Genomic DNA, 19,117 nt, shown 5'->3' with positions numbered 1-19,117 from the left:
CTCCGAGGCGCAGCAGCCGGATGCGATTAGAGCCTGGCAGATTCTCGGGATGGCTGGACGGAAAAGCGGGATTGACTCCCCGCTCCGATCCCCCGGCTCCTCTCCCGACCCAGGACCCCGAGCTCGGTTTATTACCCAATTATTGATAAATCAGGGGTGAGATGGGCAGGGATTTGCCATGGGGTAGGTCCGGCTTTGCTGCAGACCCCTGCCCATCGCCAAATCCGCTCGGCATCTCCGCATCCCCCGCTTGGAAAAGCCTGTTTCCAGCACTCCTTTCCCAGCTCCCTCGTCCCTTCCGTTTTCTGGGGCCCTAAAGGGCTTTTCAGGGGTCCTAAAGGGCTTTTCAGGGCTCCAAGCCCGGGGGTTATTCCCAGAGTTTGCTCTCAGCCTGCCCGAGGTGCTGGAAAGCCCGTGGAATTGTGGCATAAAGCAGGAAAGGCCGGCGGGGAGGGGCGGACGGGGAGGAAAGATCACAGAAGCTTGGGAATATTTTTAGCCCGTCTGTGCCGGCTCTCCGGCTTCAGTGGCACTTCAGTCCCATCTGACAGAGGGGCAGATGCCTCAGAACTGCTCCTGCCCCCTGGAAAGGGAGAAAAACCCCAGCAAGGAGGGGTCAGAGGGGATCAGAGGGGTCACAGCAGCCCCAACAATACAAGACATCTGAGAATCCCCATCCGTGGGGTGGGAGGAAAACTGGTCTTGGAGTTTCTCTGATGAAAAAATTAGTGCAATCCATGCAATTTGGGTGGTGAAAGGCTGCAGAGAGTCAGGGCAACCATCAGGGACCAGGGTACAGTGGGTGCTGCATAGGAGGGGGTGAGAGGGTCTCATCCCCCCCTCAGCATCCTGGTGATCCAGCTCCTTGCTCCAAGCTCACCTGTTTGCACGTGTTCTCCATAGCAGAAGGTTTTGGTTAAGAGTTTACAGAATCCAGCCAACCCCTCCACAGTGGGAAATCTGGGAATGGAGTCATAGAACCATGGGGTTTGCTGCAAACCTGATCCAGGGAAACATTGCTCCAGGATAAAGCTGGGATAAGAGGCCAGTGCCAAGCAGGTTAGGGGAGCAGGGCTGGATTTGTTCTGTTCCTGTGCAAAGTGCAGCAACATCAGGAATGAATTGTGCACGAGGGGTCATGGACCGGCATCACATTCCCACTGGGGGAACTGGAGATCCTCCAACTCACTTCCTCTCCTGGAGTGACTCCAGTTGCACCCTCGTGTCCTAAGATGATTAGATCAGGATTTTCACATCATTTAAACCCCAATTCCAGCACAGGAGGACACCAAGGCCCCTACTGCACGGAGAAGTGTGGGCTTAGCCCCCATTCCATCCCCATCCCCGTGTCCTGGGGTGGCACCAGCACACTGGGAAATGCATTCCTTGGCATGCTTTAAAACAACCCTCATCTGCCTGGTGCTGACACAACTTTCTGGGATGCTTTGGAAGGTGGATGGTGCTGTTTGTATCCCCAGAGTGGATGGGCAGCCAGGGGAACAGGCAGGCACCTTTTTGCCCAGGGAAACAGAACTCTGACCTTGTGCTTCGTAAACACATGGGATTGCAGCAGGGAAAAGCCAGCCCAGGCCACCCGTTCCCCCCACCATCTCCAGGGACAAAGCAGGGACACAAAGCTTGGCCATGGCCCCACATATCCATCACCCATCTATCAATGATTTACTGCCACTGTGAAGAGCTGTTTGTGCTCCGGGGCTTCCCAGCGGCCCCGGCCAAGGTCAGCGCTCCATTTGGCAGGGAACAGATTGATGCCAAGGGGGAGAGGGAATGGGAGTCCACACAGTGATGGTGGGCACAAGGCAGGGTGAAACAGAGCCCACACCACCATGGGCTCATCCTGAGCATCCCTCCTCCTGCCACACTCAAGGAGCCTGGAGCAGCTGGAATTGGAATTGTAGAAAGATGGAATGGTTTGGGTTGAAAGGGATCTTAAAGCCCATCTCATTCCAGCCCCCTTCCACACCCACCAAACCCCACTCTGGCACTCCAAGGGGTTATGGGGCAGGTGCCAACAGCCCTTGCCAGGGGTCTGAGTCATGGCAGGGCTGAAAACCCCCTTTGGAGGCAACGGCTGCTGGAGCTGGGCTGGGAAATGCTTCCCACTGGGGTCACCGACACAGGAGGCAGCACAGCCTAAAACCACCCCCATGAGCAGCAGAGAGACCCTGAGGTGTTGGGGCTGGACCAGAACAGGCACCTCACACAAAGAGGTCCAAAGGTGCTGGAAGTGCCAGGCAGGATTTGTGCAATTCCTCTGCTTTTTGAAGCTGCCGCTGCATCCTTTAAATGCCTGCCCAAAAGCACATTGATTTTTATGGAATGGGCTGAGCCACCTCCATGAGGATCCATAGCTTGGCTAATATTTGTCTAATGGGCTCCCACAAATAGCCTGTTAATTCCTTTGTGTTTATTAATGGCACACAGGAGCCAGACAGCTGCAGCCAAGCTCCCTGTGCTCCTGAGCTCCGTGGATCCCTGAGCTCCCTGGGCCCCTGAGCTCCCTGGGCCCCTGAGCTCCCTGGGTGTCTGAGCTCCTGGGGTCTCCACACTCCCTGGGTCCCCAGGCACATTGCTGTGGTCCCCAATTCCCTTCACCCCTTTTCTCTGCCCACCTCCTATTTTCTCCCAGCTCCACCTGATGCCTCTTCTTCCCTTGTCCCTCACTCCATCCCACCCCAAGCCCAAGAGAATCCCACACTCCTCCATCACTCCCCAGGGCCAAAAACCCATTTATGGGGCTTCACAGTGAACTGGCACAGGGCACCAACTCAGAAACAACCACAGGCTTTGGCTGAGCTGCATCCTGGTCTGATTCCCTGGAAAATCTCACGGGAGAGATGTCACCACTGAGCACTGAGATCAGCTCAGTTGGTTAAAACTTGGTTGTAACAATGCCAAGGTCAGGGGTTCAATGCCCTGTACGGGCCATTGATTGAAGAGTTGGACTTGATGATCCTTGGGGGTCCCTTCTGACTCAAAAGAGTCTGTGATCTTTCACTCTGGCACCCATGGGGGAAGATGGAGGGGACACCATGTCCAGAAAAACCTTGAAACCCCATGGCTTTAGGCACCAATTCCAAATATCTCCCTGCTGTTGCAGCAAACACTGGATCTATGTGATAATTTACTTATTTAGCTGGGAATTAATATCAGCTCAGGAGGTTCAGGAAGATCCTTGTAAACCTCTAAGTGAGCAAATGCAATTGAGGGGTTGTAAAACCACAGTGCATTATTGCAGTGTGTCTGTCCAGGAAGTATTTTAGGGCGTTCCTTTGGCAGGGAAAGCATGTGGATATGTGGATATATATCACACCTGGATATATATCCCACCTAGTCATATAAATGCAACCTGGTCTAGTGGGAGGTGTCCTTGCTCATGGCAGAGGAGTTGAAACAAGTTGGTCTTTAAGGACTCTCCCAACACAACCCATTCTGGGCTTCAGTGATTCCATGATTCCAGCACGTACTGCCCACTCTTTCTTCTCTGCAGCAGGAAAACACAATGTTTTGTTTTGATTTGAAGGGCAATTTTCAGTGGAAACATTTCCCAGACATGCCATTTCCCTGGGAAGCAGCAGCTGTGCCGTCTCCAGCCGCCGGCAGGTTTTCCCTGCCAGCTCCACAGGCAGCTCCCAATGCATGGCACAAAGGCAAGAACGTGTTTAAATGGTGAGTCAGGCCTAGGCATGATCCTGTGCCAACATGATCCTTGCCAGCTTTCACCCAGCCAGGTTATCCTGCTCCAAAGAGCACGTACCCCTGGGGAAGTTAGTGAAGCCCCCTCAGGAAGCAGGGGAAGGCAGGCAGGGCAGGCAGGGAAGGGGCAAGATGTTGCCTCTCAGACCATCATCAGATTTAAACTTACTGGAAAATACAGCCCTGAAATGACCATCACTCCCTCATGTCTGGGATATGTGGAATACCCAAATCGTTTGGGGGCACACCAAGGCCAGGTCAGGCTCAGGAATGTGCCATGGATCTGCCTGCTGGAGGAGGACAAGATGGTTTCCATCACAGATTCCTTCAGGATCTGATGAGGATGGGAGATGCTGAATGCAGTGCCCAGGCCACCCACCATTGGGTGCTGTGGCTGCCCCAGCATCCTGCACATGGAGGAGGGAACATGGTGCTGATGCCAGCTCGGGGTCCTGCACCTCCAGGAGGGAGTTTGCTCAGTTTTCAGACCTCTGAGGACCCCACTCCCTCCCTTCCCAAGGTCTGGAGGAGGCCAGGCTGCTCTGCAGCAACCTGGGCATTGGTTTCATGGAAGCAAACTGGGAGAGAAAGAGGCTCACCCTTCCTCAAGGCTGGGTCTGGGAGTCAGTGCAAGGCAGGAGGGAGGAATCACAGCTTTGGGGACCAAGATTGGTCACCTCAAAATGCCCCTCACTACCCTGGCAGCTCCATCTCTGGGAGTGCCCAAGGCCAGGTTGGAGAGGGCTTGGAGCACCCTGGGCTAGTGGGAGGTGTCCCTGCCCATGACAGGGGGTTGGAACAAGATGGTCTTTAAGTTCCCTTCCAGTCTAAACCATTCTAGGATTCTCCCCCCTTTTTGGGGTCCCACCCCACCAGTGGGTGCTGCAGCTCTCCCCTCCATACCTGGCAGAGGGGGGAAGTGCCCCACACCATCTGTGCCCACGGGCAGAGAGTTATCAGAGCAAGCCCCAAAACCTTGATCCATTTCCTTCATGGCACCCTAAAAATCCCTGGATTTCTGCCCCAAACACCCTGTGGTGGTGGCAGGAGCCATCTCCATGCTGCAGGTCTTGGCCCTCTCCATTTCCAAACCCAAGCTGTTTATGAGGTCTTTGAGCACAATAAAGCAAAAGCAGCTGTGGCTGCTCCCACCTTTCATGGGATTCCTTTTTTTCCTTCCTCCTTCCTCTGAATTTTTATGATCCAGATATAAAGTCCTGGGAAATGAAGGTTTAGAGCAGAGCCTTGACACCCATTACTGCAGGGGCATGAGAAGCAGTGCCCTGACTCTCATCCAGCCCAGGAGATTCCTTCCAGTGATTTTTTTCTTTTTTTTAAAGAAAATACTAAAAATAAAGTATCTGGTAACTGGTGATGGGCAATGAGGGAGAAATCCCAGGTGTTCCTTGTTCACAGCCTGTGTTTGCACAGCACTGCCATGTGCCAACATTTCTCTGCCCGAGGCTTTCCCTGAACAAAGGCAAAGGGGTGAGGGATCTGTGGGCATCCCAGGAAAGGACTGGGAAATTGTCACCCTCACTGAAACCCTGCTCAGAGCACCATTGTCAGCTCCCATTGCTTTGCCAGCACTCACTGTGTTTAAGATTAGTGTATTCCTTACAGAGAGTCCTGTCGTGTTATCCCACACAATAACCCCCATCCTGGCTCATTCCCATATCCCATCCTGCTCCAAAGCCCAGAGCAGGTGGCACAGGTGCCTTCTTTGTCTCCTCTTGCTTCTCTCCAGTGCAGGGCACCCATTTTACACCTTTTTGCACCCTCCTTTTTGCAGACTCAGCCCTTGGACTCCTTGCTTTGAAGGGATTAATTCATTTTAGTGTTTTGAAGGTGCCCCCAGGCTCAGCCACCCTGATTTATTGAGTTCCCCACACCAGCTCTCCTGATTTATGGAATCTCAGAATGGTTTGGGTTGGAAGGGACCTTAAGGACCATCTAATCCCACTCCCTGCCGTGGACAGGGCCACCTTCCAGCCTGGCCTTGGACACTCCCAGGGATGGAACAGCCACAGCTTCTCTGGGCACCTGTGCCAGGGCCTGCCCACCCTCACAGCCAGGAATTCCTTCCCAATATCCAGTCTAACCCTGCCCTCTGGCAGTGGGAAGCCACTTACATCCCTCCTCCTACTGGATTTGTCAGCACATCCCACTCCCCTGATTTACAGAGACTCTCAGCACACACTTGGAGTGACTCGTTTTACATCACCATTGATTAGAGAGATGCAGCATTTCCCTGTAACCTAATTAATAATGGGAATCCTGTGCTGAGCCAGCACTTTGCATCTCAGAGCTGAGGCTGCAGCCAGCAAACACTCTGCAAGCCTTGGATGGCTTTGCATTCCTGGGGCTGGGGCATCCCAACCCCTGGCACTGGGCAGCAGTGCTGGCTGGTTTCTGCCTGGGAAGGGCTGAAGGTGGGCTGGGAGCATCCTGCAACCCAGACTGCAGCACGTCCTGATGTGGAACAGCATCTCCTTTGGCCTGTGGTTTAGGCTGGTTCTTGTTGGCCTAATTGGAGAGTCCCTGGTTCCCACAGTGAGGTCCAATGGGATGCAGCTCCACATCCTGGATCAAAACTAGCGTGGCCAGCAGGCCCAGGGCAGTGACCCTCCCCCTGGACTCTGCCTTGGGGAGGCCACACCTTGAGTGTTGTGTTCAGTTCTGGGCCCCTCAGTTGAGGCAAGAGATTGAGGGGCTGGAGCGGGGCCAGAGACAGAGAATCCACCTCCAGGGACAGAGAATCCACCTCCAGGGACAGAGAATCCACCATGTCTTGATCCAACCCCACAGAGTGCCCTGGGCTGGTGATCACAGTGGGGTTGGATCAAGGGTTGGACTTGCTGATCTCAGAGGTCTCTTCCAACCCAACAGAGAAGAGCAACGAGGCTGGAGAAGGGACTGGAGCACAAGTCCCACAAGTCCCACAAGTGCTGTGGGGAGAGGCTGAGGGAGCTGGGGGTGTTTAGCCTGGAGAAGAGGAGGCTCAGAGGTGACCTCAGCACTGTCTGGAACTGCCTGAAGGGAAGTTCTGGCCAGGTGGGGGTTGGTCTCTTCTCCCAGGCACTCAGCAATAGGACAAGGGGGCACGATGGGCTCAAGCTCTGCCAGGGGAAATTGAAGTTGGAGAGCAGAAAAAAATTCTTTACAGAGAGAGTGCTCAGGCATTGGAATGGGCTGCCCAGAGAGGGGGTGGATTCCCCATCCCTGGAGGTTTTTCAGCTGAGCTTGGCCGTGGCACTGAGTGCCATGATCTGGTAAAGGGACTGGAGTTGGATCAAGGGTTGGACTTGATGATCTCGGAGGCCTTTTCCAACCCAATCCATTCTATGATTCCTGGGCTGGATCCTCCTCTCCCTGTGCAGCCCCAGGATAGAGGAGCCAGTCCTGTGCACAGCCCTCTCTGCAGCTCTGCCTTGCCCTCCCCACCATGACTGATCACCCCACCCATGATCAGCCCTGAAGAAGGGAAGGGTCTGGCCTGTGAGAGCAGGAATTGGTGGCTCTCCCCAGCACCACAGTGCTCTGGAGAGCCTGGAGCTCCCCAGGGCTGCCCTGGCACCAGCTGCTCCAACTCGTCACTCACAAACCAAAAAGCACTCCCAAATAAAACTAAAAAAATCATAAACCTCGGATTTTGTGCCCTGTATGTAAGGAAAGAGCTGCAGCATTCCCTGGAGCAGCCAGGCCCCCTGTGCCTGGCATTTGCTGTACCCCTGGCTTTGCCAGGGCAGCTGCCCCTGGAGTGAAGGGTGGTGCCACCTCCCCATCCACCCTCACCCACAGTGGGCATTTTCCCCTTTTTCCAGCATGATCAAGAAGCAATATGTCCAATGGCTGAGGCTTTCATAGGAATGTGGGAATATTCCTTCAGGAACATGGGATGCCACTGCAGACCTGGCTGGCCAGTGCTCCTAGAAGGTGGTCAGCTAAACAAAGTAGAGAAACAACACTCACAGGATATTTTTCCAAATATAAATCCCTGTTTTTCAGTTGTATTCAGGCCAGTTTCCAAGGCAGAAAAAGCCTTTTCCATTGCTCCATCCCCAAGCTCAGCAGCAGCCCCACCTGCAGAGCAGGATTGGATTTATCACATTCCCCTGGCTGTGCTTCTGACAGGGCTGGATCTTAAGCTGTTGCAGGAGGAATACCAGGCCCGTGTTAGGCTTCACACCCAGCCTAAGTCGATACCTCATCTCATCCCTCAGACTCCCCACTCACCTCCACAGGAATCGCTCCAAACTCCCACCAGCTCCTGGGCTTGTGCTGCTCCTTCCTGCCCTACACGCCACGGAGATGTGTCTTCCTTCCCAGCCATCCCAGCAACAGCAGGAAAGGATAACACACCTGTGGGACCAGCAGCATCCCATCCTGGAGCTATCCCGTGCTGGAGCTGCCCCATCCAAGCACTGCCCCATCCCTGTGGCGTGGGAAGCTGCCACAGAAGTGCCAGGGCAGGCCGGGTGGGGTGAGCATGGAGAAGACATTTAATTACACAGCACAGGGTGTTTTCCCAGTTGCAGAGCCCCAGCTGCATATTCTCCACCTGTGCCAGGTGCCATTAGTCCTGTTTGACTACTAATTGGCAATTAATAATATTGTTGCATTATGCAAACGGGTTATAAACATCTGCAGATCGATTATTTTCATGCCTTTGCATTTGTGAAGCTCAGAGGGTGTTTGGGGGTTTGGCTCATATATTTTTTTTGCTATAAGCTGGAAAATTGGGTGTTTAGGGGTGCGTGAGGATCATTCCCACAGCACCCAGCAGGAGTCACAAGCCCAGGGAATGGCTGGTACAGGAATTTCCATGGCTGACCCATGGAATGGGTGCGACGGCTGCGGGGCAGGGCTGAGCCCGCTGGTGCCCAGCTGATGAAAGGCCACTGGGACGTGTCTGTCTGCCCATGCTGGAGGCTGAGACATGCCAGGCTGGCCTCAGCACTGCTGCTCCTGCTCCAGGTGCCATGGGAGAGTAGGGAATGACGTTGAAAATAGCCTCAAATACCACCAGGAGCGGCTGAGTGCAGCATCCAGCCAGCCGAGCTTTGCTTATGCTAATGGGGGAGAAGACACTGCAAACAGCTCCAGGTGAGAAGATCGGGCGGCGAGGAGGGAGCTGGGATTTTCCACAGGCAGGCAGCCAGTCCCATCCCTTTTATCTGCTTTTGGGAGCGTCTGGTTCCTGGGGGATGGTTGCCTGGCTGCCCCTCAGCCCGAGGCTCCCACTGCTTGTGTTGGTGCAACCACAGCCCCCGTTCCCCAGGTTGGGATTATCGGGAGGTTTGGCTTCCTCTGAGCATCTCAGTCCTGCAACCATCTGCAGGAGACTGGCAGAAACTGGAAAAGCAGTACAGGGTCAACCCATGGTTTTCCAGAAGCTTCCAAAATTCTGTATATGGGAGTTTTGGGAAACACAGCACTTTTTATTTATTTATTTATTTTGTTTTCTCTTTCCAGGGGCTTTCATGGGGAGCATTGTTTGGAGCAATCTTTTTTTCCCTCCATAACCCCATCCCAGCAAGACCAGCTCCCCTGGGATTGTAAGTAAAAGCCATGGTGGTGGCAATCTCTCCTCAGCAATTCTCAGGCATTTAAATAGAATCATAGAATCATAGAATCGATTGGGTTGGAAAAGACCTCCAAGATCATCAAGTCCAACCCTTGGTCCAACTCCGGTCCGTTTACCAGATCATGGCACTCAGTGCCACGGCCAATCTGCGTTTAAAAATCTCTAGGGATGGTGAATCCACCCCCTCTCTGGGCAGCCCATTCCAATCCCTGAGCACTCTCTCTGCAAAGAATTTTTTTCTGCTCTCCAACTTCAATTTCCCCTGGCAGAGCTTAAGCCCATCGTGCCCCTTGTCCTATTGCTGAGTGCCTGGGAGAAGAGACCAACCCCCACCTGGCCAGAACTTCCCTTCAGGTAGTTCTAGACAGTGCTGAGGTCACCTCTGAGCCTTCTCTTCTCCAGGCCTTCTCTTCTCCATCAGGATACAAAGCTGAGGTGCTTTTTCATAGCACAGGCTCCTTATACTCCAAGCTGTGTTCCCACACTGCCATTCCCTTTAATTTTGGGCAAGCAGATACTTCATATCAGCCCTGATAACTCTGCTGGCTGCACAGCAAGTCTTACTCTGGGTTTAAGGAGGCATCTTTAGGAAACATAAGCAAGATAAAGGAATTAAACACCCTCAAATAAAAGAAGAGACACTCAGAGTGTAGTGGGAACACCTGCACTTCTGCCTTGCTGACTCCAGGACTGGTTTTGCAATCAGATCTCCTGGAGCATGAACTTGCACAAAGAACATGGAAAACCAGCAAAGGTCCCATTTTTCTGCAGTCTGGACAACTCCCAGAAATAGGTTTGCAAACCTGGAGACCAGGAAAATATAAGTCACTTGTGCAATGGGCTGTGTGATGCTGTCAAGTGCTCAGGGAGACCTTTCATGGTGGAAAAAGTGATTTGGGAATGAAGTAAAGGTACTTTTCCCCTGTCTCTTCCCAGATGTTTTGCCTTACACTGAACAGACCCTGCTCAGGGAAACATCTCCATAAACACTTTCCTCCCCAGGCTACAAATGAACTTCTTAAAAAAAATAATCTGTGTTCCTTTGGTGAATCATTTGCATTCAAGGTAATTAAGCTTTAATCAGCAAAGCCAAAGAAAATGAGATTTTTTTTTTCCAGCAGAGATGAGATAGAGATGGACCTGATTCCTATCAGACCTAACATGCCCCATTAACACTGCCCAGCTCCTGCAGGTCTCTCCATCCTTCGTGTGGGAAACAAGATGAGGAAGAACAAAGGGAGAAGGGAAAGAGCAGGATAATTCATGTGTTTTCCAAGGGAAATGGCCCTGCTTAGTTCCTGGGGATAAAAATGACCTCCTTGTTCCCGTCTGCTTTTTTGATGCCTCACTTGCCAACCCCAGTGCTGGAAAAATCCTCCCCACCCAGGCTGGGGAGCCAAGGGCAGGGAACCTGCTCATTACCTGGGCTGGCTGAGCCAGAGAGACAGCAGGAATGTGGGCAGGAGGCTGCTCCCTTTCCCTTTTTGCCCCATCCCCCTCTCTGTGCCCATCCCTAGCCTTCTTTCCATCTCTATTCCTATTCTCATCCTTATCCCAATTCCTATTCCCTTCCCCATCTCTGTCTCCTTACCCGTGACTGTCTCCATTTCTGACCCTGTTCCCCCCTCATCCTCATTGCCATCCCCATCCTTATCCTTGTTTCCATTCTTATCCCCTTCCCCATCCTCTTATCCTTTCCCGTGATGATCTATGTCCCTGTTTCCATCCACATTCCCATCCGAATCTCTTTGTTCCCATCCCCATTCCCATCCCTATTTCCATCCTTATCCTTGTTCCACTTGCCATTTCCATTCCTATTCCCTTCCTCATCTCCATGTCCTTCCCCATGACCATCTGCATACAGGACACTGTTCCCATTCCCATCCCCATCACTATTCCTATCCCCATGCTTACTCTTGTCCCCATTTCCATCCCCATTCCCATTCCCTTCCCCATTCCTATCCCCATCCTTATCCTTGTTCCACTTGCCATTTCCGTTCCTATTCCCTTCCTCATCTCTGTGTCCTTCCCCATGACCATCTGCATACAGGGCACTGTTCCCATTCCCATTCCCTTCCCCATTCCCATCCCCTTCTCCATGCTCATAATACCCACCCCATCCTTGTTTCCATCCCTATTCCCATAGTTGTCCCTACCCCCATACTCATCCCTATCCCTTTTCCTGTTTCCATCTCCATACTCATCCCTATCCCTTTCCACATTCCCATCCTCATTCCTGTGCCCATCCCCATCCCAGTGGGAGACAGACCCTCTCCTCCAACAATTGGAGCAATTGCAGGTTTCTTAGCCTGTCCTGATTTTTATCAGGATTTAAGATAAATCCCAGGTTTTTAGTTAAATCCCAGGTTTCCTTGGAATTTTCATGCATGACAGCCCTGCTCAGCCACTTCCCCAGGGATAAAACCTCTGGAAAGCAGGGAAGAGTGGCTGATTCTGACCTAGTGGGTGACATCCCTGCGCATGGCAGGGGGTTAGAACAAGATGATCTTCAAGTTCCCATCCCACCCAAACCATTCTGGAATTCTGTGAGTCTGTGAAGAGCACGGAAATGGAGTGAAACCAGCCCTGGGGACAAACTGTTTGCAAACCACTGAGCATTCCTCCTCTTCCCTGCAATCCTGAACACACTTCCCTGTCTGCTAATAACTCATTGGGATGTCAAAATAACAGCCTGCCCCGTTCCTGTGTCTCGGTGCACACCAGCTCCTCTGCCAGAAAATAATGGCCAGAAAAATGACATTTTTGGGGTTCTCTGAAGGGCCAAAAGTGGATCTTTGGGAGGAAAAGGCTGGAAGAGACCCCGGGATCTTCTGCATGGAGCAGGGTGGGTTCCCCTGCCACCCACTGAATGGACAAGGGACCAAGAATGGATGTCCCAGGGCCTCTCTGAAGGAAGACAAATCCAAGGGTGGTGCTTTTGGGAGGAGGTGACTCTCTACAGGTCCAGGACTCTGCAAGTCCAAGGGTGGTGCTTTTGGGAGGGGGTGATGTGGATACTCATGGAATGGAGGTCCCCAAAGTTTGCTTTGCAGGCAAGATGGGGGAGAAAGTGCTCCCTGCAAAGGGAGGGAAAGAGAGGAGGAGGAAATGAAAACTAATTAACTAATAAATATGCTGGGTTGGCTCAGGGCAGCAGGAGAGCAATCCAGAGGGCTGACTCACTCTGAGTCAGGCTGTGAGGAGTGGGATGAAATCTGGCTCATCTCCTGCCTTGGCCACACTGCCGGGACACAGGGACTGATCCCAGACCTGCCAGGCCTCAGGATCCCACAGGGATCTTCTTCACCTTTCTTTGCAGGAGGGAAATTGCTCTTTAGTGGGAAAAGAAGCCAGATTTTCTGGCTGAAGGAAGCAGCTCTAATGGAGTCAGGCCTTTGGGATTCATTTCCCTGTCTCCCTGTTTTCACCTTAAAATCAGGTTAATGCAGAGCAGGTGGGAAATGTTCCTTCATGCAGCCAAACCCACTGTGGGTGTGGGAGGAGCTGATGTTCTCAGCAGTGCTGGGATCCCAAACACTGACCCCAAAGCCAGCAAACATGTCTAGAGCCAGTGGGATGAGCAGCAGGGGTCATAGAATCATGCAATTCCAAAATGGTTTGGGTTGAAAGAGACCTTAAAGACCATCTCATTCCACCCCTTACCACGGGCAGGGACACCTTCCAGGGACCAGGTTGCCCCAAGCCCTGTCCAGCCTGGCCTGGGACACTTCCAGGGATGAAGCAGCCACAGCTTCTCTGGGCAACCTGTGCCAGGGCCTGCCCACCCTCACAGTCAGGAATTCCTTCCCAATATCCCATCTATTCCTGCCCTCTAGCAGTGGAAAGCCATTCCCCTTGTCCTGTCCCTCCATCCCTTGTCCCAAGTCCCTCTCCAGCTCTCCTGGAGCCCCTTTAGGCACTGGAAGGGGCTCTCAGGTCTCCCTGGAGCCTTCTCTTCTCCAAGTGACCCTCCCCAGCTCTCCCAGCCTGGCTCCAGAGCAGAGGGGCTCCAGCCCTGAGAGCATCTCCATGGCCTTGTTGCAGCAGCTCCACATCCTTCTGATGCTGGTGCCCCAGAGCTGGCAGCAGCTCTGCAGGTGGGGTCTCACTTGAGTGGGGCAGAGGGGCAGAATCTCCCCCCTGGCCTTGCTGCCCACACTGGGGTGAGCCCAGCACAAGGTTGGTTTCTGTGCCAGCACACATTGCCCACTCATGTCGAGCTTCTCATCAACCAGCACCCCCAAGTCCTTCTCCTCAGTGCTGCTCCCAATCCATTCTCCTCCCAGCCTGTACTGGGCTGGCTCTGGGATGGATTGAGCCCAAGCAGGGGGCAGTGCTGGTGCCTCCAGCCACCCAGCTCATACTGGGCTGGCTCTGGGATGGATTGAGCCCGAGCAGGGGGCAGTGCCGGTGCCTCCAGCCACCCAGCCTGTACTGGGCTGGCTCTGGGATGGATTGGGCCTGAGCAGGGTGCAGTGCTGGTGCCTCCAGCCACCCAGCCTGTACTGGGATGGCTCTGTGATGGATTGGGCCCGAGCAGGGGGCAGTGCTGGTGCCTCCAGCCACCCAGCCTGTACTGGGATGGCTCTGGGATGGATTGAGCCCGAGCAGGGGGCAGTGCTGGTGCCTCCAGCCACCCAGCCTGTACTGGGATGGTTCTGGGATGGATTGAGCCCGAGCAGGGCGCAGTGCCGGTGCCTCTGGCCGCAATGCCTGGCATGTCAGCGCACGCCAGCGGGGAGGTGCTGCCTTCCCTCTGCTTCTCTTCGTTCCTGCCTGATGACTGGGTGCGATTGCTTCACCCCACAGGCTCCAGCTCCCCCTTGGCACCCACTCCCAGCTCCCTGGGGCGCTGCCCCTGGGCACGGGCACGGCAAGGGATGCACCGCTCGGGTGCATGGCAGGGAGTGGGGCACAGAGTCAGATGTGGTCAAGAGCATCGCCCAGAGCTGGATGGTGTCACCTCTCTGCACCCCAACCTCCAAGAGGCTGTACCTGAGTTTTTGGAGGAGATTTCTCTCCTCCAGAAGGGACAAACCTCCCATCTTCCCTCTCCAACCACACTGTGCTCTCTGAGTTCAGTAAGAAGATTCCTACTCCTTACACAGGCACAAAGGAAAAGGGAGAGAAAAAAAGTTCTGCAGTTGAGTTGGTTTTTTCCCATTCCCAGAGGCTCTTGCACAGACTTATTCTTTTTTTTAATTCTATTTGTTCTCACTCTTTTTGTCTCTTTTAAAATGTTTTCAACCGATATGTTACTGAAGACTTTTGCCTCCTGACAAACCCTGGGCTCCCAGCCAGCACATATTTCTGATAATTCATCCATTATTAAATGAAATCAAAGATAGGAGTTAAGGAAAAAAAACCCAACACGGGAGTGTTTGCTTCCAAGAGAAGCTGTTTACAGCTGGGATGGGAGTTTCTTTGATGGCAAAAAGATCTCCCCAGGGAAAATCCACCCAAAATGTTTCCCTGCTCATCAAACTAAAATAATCTCTGGATGGCCCATGCAAAGACCAGGGATTCTACAATGTTTTCCTGGCTGGATAAAGGTGATTCCCTCCTTACTGTGTGCTGGGGTGCCAGCAGCCCTGATTTGGGTGGGTGCTGCTGGATATTCCCCCTCCCTGCCAGTGGGTTCCTCAGGGAGAGCCTCCAACCCGTGGCCAGAGACAGCCCGACTGGATCAGCCGGTCGCTTCCAACCCGGAGCAAGAGGAAAATCTGATGGAGAGGGAGGGGCACAGCAATTACAGCCTTTTACTTTAATAACCCTCGCTGCTTCCCTGAGTCCATATTTACATCCTCGGCACCCAAGTAGTAATTAAAGTCTCTCTGCTCAGGTCTAAACAACAGCAGACCCTCCTGCCATTAAAAGCAGAGGCAAAGCTTAAAATAAACCTGATTTTTATGGTTTTGGAGCCTCAAAACTCCCTCAGTTGGCTGATCAAGGAGGGGCAACAGGTTTTAGGGCCACACATCCATGCTGTGTTAGGGCATTGGTACTCTGTATCTATCTCCATGGGATGCTGGGGATGGAAAACTGCATGGAAAACTGCTCATTGCCACTGATCCCTTCTCCAGCAATTTTTTGGCCATTTCTACCACTCCTAAGGGAGCAAATGGGTCTTGGGGTCTGCAGGCACCAGGTAATAGTCTGATCTGTGTTGTGCCAGAGCTGCTCCACGGCAGTTTGTGCCTTACCAGAGCAACTCAGGCCCTCCTGCTTTAAAGAAGCTATCAAAAAAAAAAAGTGAGAAAATTAATTATTCACTAAGACTGCTAATTAAGCTGATTTGCTCTGTGAGGGCATGGAAGGAAATGAGCTGGAGAAGCTCTTAATTGCTTAAAAAGAGCCATCCTACAGACACTCCTCCCAAGCTGCTCTGCCCACTGAGAGCTCCTGGTCCCGTGTTTCAGCAGATCCAGGGAAGTTCCATAGAATCCCAGAGGGGTCTGGGTTGGAAGGGAACCTAAAGATCATTTTGTTCCAATGGTGAGATGTCCAAGGAAGGGACACCTTCCATTATCCCAGGGTGCTCCAAGCCCTGTCCATCCTGGCCTGGGACAATCCCAGGGATGAGGCACCCACAGCTTCTCTGGGCAACCTGTGCCAGGGCCTGCCCACCCTCACAGCCAAGAATTCCTTCCCAGTATCCCATCTTTCCCTGCCCTCTGTCAGTGGGAAGACATTCCCCCTTGTCCTGTCCCTCCATCCTTCCTCCCCAGTCCCTCTCCAGCTCTCCTGGAGCCCCTTTAGGCACTGGAAGGGGCTCTGAGGACTCCCCAGAGCCCTCTCTGAACATCCCCAGCTCTCCCAGCCTGGCTCCATGGCAGAGCTGCTCCAGTCCTTGGAGCACCTTCATGACCTTCTCTGGAATCACTCCAAGTTTCCAGTGTCAGTGCCAGCCTCCACCTTGCTGGTGACTTCAAACAAGGAAAGATCAGCAAGGAGCCATAAAGTTCTTCTGAAGCCCCATCCCCAAACTGTGTGACCCAGTGGATCCAGCACAGGCTGCTGCCTCCTCAGGGAGGCTCCATGAGGAATGAGGGGGAAACCACACCAGAAAAAATAGCACCTCCTTTATGTAGACTGTTTCTGGATGGCCCAAGAGCTCAAGGAAATCCTCATCCTGTCCCAGGTCCAGCATGATGTGGCATTGGCTCCTGGGCAGCCAAGAGCAGGGAAGTGGGTCAGGTCTGCACTGTGGGCATCCCTTGTTGTCCCTGGATCACCATGGGGTGCCCCATCCTTTTCCCTGCCCCAGCACCACGTCCAGGAGAGCCCCCTGTCCACAGAAATGGGGTCCCCATTGGGAGGATCCCCTGTTGCCACCAGGCTTTCAAGGAGAGTTGGAAACCACAATGAGATGGCCAGCAAGGCCCCCAATCTGCCAAATACCCATGGCCAGCAGGAAGCCTGAGCATCAGCTCTCCATGTCACCAGGGTTTGGGCAATCCAGAGAGAATCTCTGACAAAAACACCCAAGGAACAGGATTTGGGCATTTCAGAGATGATCCCTGACAAAAAACACCCAAGGAACAGGGTTTGGGCATTTCAGAGATGATCCCTGACAAAAAACACCCAAGGAACAGGGTTTGGGCAATCCAGAGAGGACCCTTGACAGAAACACCCAAGGAACAGCTGCCACACATACACATAAACCCCCCAAACACTACAGGCAGCTTAATAATGCAGCAATCCCAGCCCATTCCTCAGGTTGTTGCAGTAGGAGATGTCAGAAACCATCGGCACCAGGACTTGCCATGGCCCCCCACCCCAACCCACTGCACCCACTGCCCAAACACCCTTGGGTGGGTGGGTGTGGAACATGGAGCCCTCCATGCCCTGTGCCAAGGGAATTGGGTTCCTCCTGGCTGCTGGGGTGCAGCAGTGGGAGCGGAGGTGCCCCCAGGACCTCCACCCAGCCTCCCACAGCAAGGAGTGGTCCCCTGCCCACGCCCAGCCTTGCCCTCCCACTCCCACCACCATTTTGTGTTGCTGCCCCTTTACTATGACCTTCCCTCCTCGTCCTGTAGGGGCTGGGGAAGAAAACACTCCCCATCTCCCATGGTGGAGAACAAAAGGAGTTGTTTTAGACCAAATGGAATCATCTCCAAGGCACCTCGATGAGAACAGGGTTGTGCTGGCCCAGCCTCACTTCTCCCACAGAAATCCTTCCAGTACAAACATGGTGGGTTTGTGGACAGGGAGCACATCCCCTCCACCCCAACCCTTCCCCCTCTGGCAGCTGCCAGGATGGGAGAAATCTGGGGATTGGCGCAGGGAACTGGCAGAGATCACAGAAACAAAACCAAGGAAAAAAGGAGCAGTTCCAACCAAACAGCATTGCACTGGGAGCTTGGAGTTTTTCTGAGACCACACCATCCTCCACAAGGATTCCCAGGCATCTTCACCACTCCTGGCACAGCTCTTGTGCCAAAATGCCGGGATAAAGAAAGCACGTCCATGAGGAGCGTGGCTGCCAACACTCAGCCAAACGTGTCCTCACCAGAAGAAGAAGGCAAAGCTTTCTGACACCACGATTTCCCTGAGATCCCCTGCTGAGCTTCCAGCAGCTGGAAGCACTTTCAGCTGTTCACGAGCCATAGGTAACACTTCTCAGCCAGTGCCACAGCCCCATGTTTCAGATGGGAGCCAGCTAAGATGGCCCCACCAGCACCAGGTCACCGTCTGCCCCACCTTCTCCTTCCCTTCCACAGCCCAACGCCATGAAAACAGGTCCTCATTTTCCTACCTGGTGCTGGGAACATCTATGAGTCAGGTTCCTCCAGCAGCTCCATGGTGAGCTCGGGGGTATCTCAGCAGAGCTGGAAGATAAAGCCACCAAAGGAAAGCTCAGTGTCCCTGCAAAGGTGGGAGGCTTCAAGGCAGGTTCCTCCAGCCCATCCCATGGGAGCCACTGGGACCGTGGGGCTCTCCACGTCCTCCTGGGCTGGTAAGACACCAGGATCCCTGGGAATTGTGCTCTGCTTGGAAGGACCTGCCCCTTTTGACTGGCGTCCAACCGCAAAGCACATGTTCTTACCTGCTCAGTGGAAGAGAGGGGAAGGCTGGACCACCTTTCCAGAAAAACTCATGAGTCTCAGCAGGGTTTGGATCTCCCTCTGCTCCTCCTGCTCTTCACACAAATGTTGTTTAGGGGCAAAAGGGCTGCAAAGTTGTGGAGAAAAGGTGGAGAAAAGAGGTTGGTGGTGTGAACGCTCCCCGCAGCCGGTGTCTCCACAGCTCTGCTGGTTGGATAGCACAGAGCTGTGATCAACAGGGATATTGATGTCAAGCTGGGACTTGTCTCCTCAGCGAGGAAAGGGAACAGCAGAGATTACTAAGCAATGCAGGAATGTGGTTTGTTTAATATGAGCCATCAACACAGAAGAGTAAAATAATGACAGATGTGTAATCACATTTCCTGAGTCTAAAACCATGAGATAGAGAATTTAAACACCCCTTTTCCCAAGATCAAGAAGAGGAGCCGTTTGGCTGAGAACTCATTTGGTTACAAATTTCCTCAGCATTAAATCAGCTGTTTCCCCAATCTCTTGACATGCTTTGCCGAAGCGCTCCAAGGACAGGGCAGGGTCCCTGGATCCCTTTGATGTGAGGGTAAGCAGAGGGAGAAGATGCTTTGGAAACATGGATACACCAACTGACCGAGCTGGCCTGGATCAGAGGTTCCTCAGCGTTGCTTAATTGGTTCATTTTAATGAAAGATGATGAGATAAATTTCAGATGGATCTTTATCAGGGGAGCGGTGAGTGATGGAAGACAGAAATCTGGATCTGGGCTAAGCCA

The 19,117-nt window shown here is 53.1% G+C and overlaps 1 protein-coding gene across 4 annotated transcripts in view; it reads right to left on the bottom strand.

The window, feature by feature from the left end:
* The window catches only part of FRMD6 (FERM domain containing 6), a 45,845-nt gene extending 27,262 nt beyond the window's left edge, over window positions 1-18,583 (bottom strand). For 3 of the 4 annotated variants that reach the window (XM_071557207.1, XM_071557211.1, XM_071557212.1), the window contains exon 1: window positions 18,063-18,279. The gene's annotated coding sequence lies outside the window, so the exon portion shown is untranslated. Of the gene's footprint in view, window positions 1-18,062; window positions 18,280-18,353 lie in introns of those variants that run through there. The other variant, XM_071557208.1, reaches the window with a different exon arrangement.
* Between the last annotated feature and the right edge of the window lie 534 nt (window positions 18,584-19,117).

This window comes from Pithys albifrons, chromosome 6 (genome assembly GCF_047495875.1).
Source record: "Pithys albifrons albifrons isolate INPA30051 chromosome 6, PitAlb_v1, whole genome shotgun sequence".
In the NCBI taxonomy this organism is placed as follows: Eukaryota; Metazoa; Chordata; class Aves; order Passeriformes; family Thamnophilidae; genus Pithys; species Pithys albifrons.
The sequence above is the reverse complement of the archived record's forward strand: the minus strand, read 5'-3'. Positions and strand labels throughout refer to the sequence as shown.